The sequence below is a fragment of the Trachemys scripta genome, chromosome 17, assembly GCF_013100865.1.
Source record: "Trachemys scripta elegans isolate TJP31775 chromosome 17, CAS_Tse_1.0, whole genome shotgun sequence".
In the NCBI taxonomy this organism is placed as follows: domain Eukaryota; kingdom Metazoa; phylum Chordata; order Testudines; family Emydidae; genus Trachemys; species Trachemys scripta.
In genome coordinates, this window is record NC_048314.1 from 23,306,101 (window position 1) to 23,311,232 (window position 5,132).

General features: G+C 38.7%; 1 long non-coding RNA gene across 1 annotated transcript; it reads right to left on the reverse strand.

Moving 5' to 3' along the window:
- Window positions 1-469: 469 nt before the first annotated feature.
- LOC117867159 lies at window positions 470-4,929 on the reverse strand. The gene is made up of 4 exons (XR_004643321.1): window positions 4,400-4,929; window positions 3,220-3,255; window positions 2,102-2,427; window positions 470-1,582 (listed from the first exon to the last, which is right to left on the reverse strand). It is a non-coding gene; the product is annotated as an uncharacterized LOC117867159 (long non-coding RNA).
- Window positions 4,930-5,132: the final 203 nt, after the last annotated feature.

The window sequence follows — 5,132 nt, forward strand, 5'->3', positions numbered from 1 at the left end:
GGGAGCATATACATCTGGAATCATAATCACAGATAAAACCTTGACAAAATTGCCTATGAGCCCAGCCCCTCTCCCCAACATCTACCTTTTCATCACATTTAATACAATATTAATATCGGTTACTAAAAAGGCTTACAACCTTTACATTTCTGACATATCATGTTCAAACCTATATTTCACACTTCTTGTTTCCGTTTTACGTCCAGTACACTTAACAGGACTCTGGAGAGAAGATCATGTGGCTGAAGATTCCCCTCCCTCTCTGACACACATAAAGGCGTTTTCAGAACTGTTCAAATACCTACTGTCCTATAAACTAAAAAATCTAAGATTATGTATATCTTATTTAGGTCTGAGATATGTATATGTACACACACATACACACTTACAGGGTTGTATTTATTTCTGAAGCCAATTGCCTGTATCAATGACAAAGCAATTTTTATACAACATCTGGGTAAATCATCCTCAATATTTTCCTTAGAAACATTTTTTATTCTTCTTGCAAATCAGGCAAATACAATTAGCTAATTTTATAGAGTAATACTATCTGATCTTATTTATCAATGATTGACAGATTTTCAAATCAGAATAAAACACATTCTTTGCTGATCATCTTCTGGAAAGTGGGCTGCTTGCATTGTCTTAAACTAGGTATATTGCCGAGATACAGCAGGGGAGCTCATTCAGATTGGAGCAAATGGTGAGATTATAGATCCAAGAGATGCTACCCTGCCCCAAAGATTCTGGGTTTAGATCATATTTAGTTGCTGAGTCCCTGGAATGGTATTTTTTGCCACGTGCTAGTATAAAACATTCATCAACTGGGGTTACAAACAAATGCAATTGGAGAGGTTTGTAGAATTTTCATTTATTACTATGCTTGTAATTAATACCATGCTGAAATATCTCAGGCAGTTCACTCTATTGCTTTGTTCATTTTAGACTGGTGACAGCAATACATTGATACATAATTAACAGTTTAGAAAGGCAATAAAAATTTAAAAAATCCCCAGCAAATATAATAGACATCTCTTAAGCAAAGGACATTTAAATAGGTTGCCAGTTATTCTCTCAACATCTTTATGTGAGTGAAAAAAAATATACACTATGAAATATTCCTGAGACAAACCACGTTAATAAGCAAGAAATATAATTTCCTATGACTCATACACCCGGCTGCACTAGCTGGATAAGTATAGTGATGGTGTAGCAAAGAAACAGCAACATAAAATGTACTTCACTCTGGAAAGTTAAAACACCTTTACAAATACATTCATTTACAGTTTAGGGTGATGTTAATATCTGTCCTATTTTAAATAGTCTGATGTCTTTAATAGGATTATACCACTATTCTCCTTTACTTTAAAATGACCCAGAGTGTCTCACTTGTTACACAATAAGTATAAAATGGGATAGATGAATGGAGTAATCATTTCATTGAATCGTTTCAAGTCCTTCTGGAAAGCAACTGAATCTGAAGCATTAGTCTTTCTCCAGTGACTGAGGGAGATGCAGAGCTGGGCTCCACTTGCTGTCAAGAAGAAAACTGTCTCACATTTTAGGAGAACAGCATCATTGCCTATAAAAATGAAGAAGAGACAAAATAAATAAAACCAGTTAATGTTGTAGTTAACTTGCAAATCAAGTAAATCTGTTGATACAGTATTTTAGAAATAAACGATAACAACATCACACCAAACACACATTTCTGAACATATAAGACTTTTCATTTTGATTTAATGGTATATCAGCGTCAACTATTGCTTTCTTTGCTGGTACACACTTCCTGATGCCTACTGTGAAGGGTGCCCATATTTACAACTGAGTAAGATGATTAATTACACCTTGTCAATCACGGTGCATGAAGACATAACACCACAGCAGACAATGAAGATGATGCCTGAAGCTGCAATTACGTTTTAATTCATAGTTTATTGTATGTCCCGTATATTGCAGTCTAATAACCGTATGGGGCATCAAAAACATATGAGATATCAATCACTCTGCCCCCTGCTCTCTCATGTTTATATTATTCCACACCCTTTAATTTGCCATAACTAGTTACTTGTTTTCTGAGCTTTCTTCTATTTTTTCTTACCTTTGGTTTCCATTTATCTTTTATTCGCATTATCTTTATCCAACAGCTATAAAGTATGGATGCAAGTTTGCAGCTCACTTAAAATCTGTAACAGACAACCTGAAACCCAGCAATTAGCAAAGACAGCTTAGACTTGTGTCCCTTTGTTGAAGGAGGCGTTGAATTCTTTTGTTCTGATTTAGTCACGGTAGCTGGGTGGAAGCTGGTACCTCATTATGTGGTTGGTCTGTTTAGCTGGTAGGTAGCAGATGGTACTGGAGATGACGTTACCAGAGAGAGGCAGGGTAGAGAAACTCAAGACCTGTGATTTGTTCACCTGTCACCTACTACAAAATACAGGTTAAGAGACTTTATTATTAGCTTCACTTTTTTAAAATGAATAATTTCCCATTTCAAAAGAGACCCTATTTGATTTTAAAAGATGATTTGTATTACAGTGGTTTTTCCTCTGTTCATTATTCGAGAATATCCTGCTTTTTATTCTGAACAATGTAAATGTCATTCATGTGTCAGTATGTACACTAGCAGCTTTGTGTTTACAATCTATTACTTTCCTTGTTGTATTCTAGTAGCAAGGGTTGGATGCCTTCTTGTGTTTGTATATCACTTAAGAAGATAATCAGAGATAGTAGCCTAAGAACTGGATGTCACTGCCATACCTTTTCAATCATATCACTTCTGTTATTGTTTCCAGCCACTTATTCAATATAATTATATGAAATATAATCTAATCTTTTAGAGATAATTAGCAATGTCTGAGGCCTGACATTAAGTAGAAGAGGCTATGACCTGTTTCAGCTATAAATATATTTAGAACATGTGCAATAAGTTCTGTATTATAGAATTAAACTTGTCTGAAGAGATCTAAGGAAAATACAGTATATAGATACAGAACACATACAGCAAGATACCTAAGTAAAAGTAATGCAATTGTGTTCCGTGACAAGACATGGTATTAGGCAAACAGTACTGTGTGTAACTTTTTACCTGAGTTTTTTACCCCTGTACACTATTAAATGGAGGCAAACCACCCATCATAGAGAATACTAGTGAGGTCTTGCATGTTGATTAGTTGGGAAGGGGTAAATAAAGTGTAGAAAAGAGCAAAAGCCACATACCTGTTACTATCAACATGTATGGTGATTCATCTGTCCCTGTACATTATAATAAAAATAATTTATATATGTATATAATGGAGTGAAAGAAACAATGAGAATATGAAAACACAAAATAAACTACAGATTGTCAAGAGAAATACTGTACAAATCTGATCATTCTGTTTCATTTTCTAATCAGAATTAAAATACCAGTTTCCTTTGTTTCCAAGCACTGATAACTTTGGCACATTCTCTGTATATATCCCACAGATGCCAGATTAGCCTGCGTTCTGCACGACTCCTCGAGGGCTCTTGAGATTTTTTTATATAAATCTCTGTGAGACATAATATGCTGACAACACCTTGTTCCTCACTCTGAGGTGAAAATGTATTTAATCATTTGAAACTATTCAAAGGGAAAGGTAGCAGTGAGTATAGTTTATTATAAAAATGTCAAGAAATACATAAAACCAAGAAAGGAATAAAAGGAATAATTCCAACTGTAGCTAAATGTAGCCTTCTTCACTTTATTACACCTGTAAGAGGCAGACCACTACTACTGCTAACAATAATGAAATAATAAACAATAGTAATAATTTTACTCCATTTGTAAGATGCCAACCACTACTGCTAATAATAAAAACATGTAATAATTTTTATTCACAGGTCCCAGGTAAATTCTGGGATCTCATAAGTAAATTAAGACTTACTTTCCAACCTAATCCCTTTGCTACCATAATTAAAACACTGATATTTGACCTCAGAGCACTAAACCTTCCATGCCATCCATCTTCTTGGAGAATATTTATAAATCTTGAGAGGTTTCCTTCGTTTTTTACTGGGGGATTCCTTGATGTCTTTGCCTTAAATTGGGAAGAGGCTTCTCTGGCCTAGTTTTCTTAAAGTTAACTTGGAAAGAAGAGAAGTGAGAAGGATCAGTTTGTGAGAGACTCCATGCAGTTTAATGGCACCAATGACAATATTCTAGTTATGACTATGTTTCAGAAGGAGGGTGAATGATGTTGGTTGCATTCAATGAATTGTATATGTTTCAGATCAGATGATCTCTGAGTGTAAACCATTCCTTGACCTCCTGAGTCTCCTGCCGGGAGTCAGTTCACTCTGATATATCCTGCTTGCAGCGGCCACTGTAACATCTAAATCATTTAGTGTTGCCAGTTAGTTATGCGAATCTTCTTACCGATGCTGGTCTGAGTTTGAGTGGCTGCTGTTCTTCTGCTCCAAGCACTCTCTTCTGGGTGCACGAGGCAAGGCGGCGCTGGATTTGCTGCAGAGAACAGGATCCCTGCCGGGTTTCTGGGCCCCCACGTGCTCAGATGTTAGTTACCTAGAGTGATGGGTCTGAAGAGGATGGGAAGCATTATTATTTTTTTTTTTGCAAAAGTGGGAAAATAGCAGCAAAGCCTCAACAGCATGAAAACTCCAGCTCCCCCCCAGCCTACCCCTAGTCATGCCTCTCCCGTCTCCACTCAGTGCCTCCATCCCAAGCACATGCTGCCTGGGCCAGGAGCTGTTGCAGCCAATGAGGGCTGGCCAGGACATGATGTCAGAGAGGCTGTAGAAAAGGCGCGGAGGCTTGCGCTGGGCTGGGACTGCAGAAGCTTCTCTCGCACTTTAAGGGATTGCGCCGAGCGGCAGCAGCTCCCCCCCCTCGCCCCCCATTACTCACGCGGCGCCGCCACAAACTTATGTTCCTGGGGACAGCGGGGCGCACGGCAGCTCCTGGGGTGCATGGTCCAGGGGGCTGTGGGGAGCAGGGGCTGCAGAGTGCCCATCCCCATTGGTGGCCGTCCCACTCTTCACCCCCCCCCCGGGTTTTCCCTTTCCCAATGAGAACCGGGAGGTTGGGGGAGGAGCGGGGACAGGAGCAAACTTTGGCCCCGAGCTGCTCCTGCCGCTAGCCCTCTGGACTG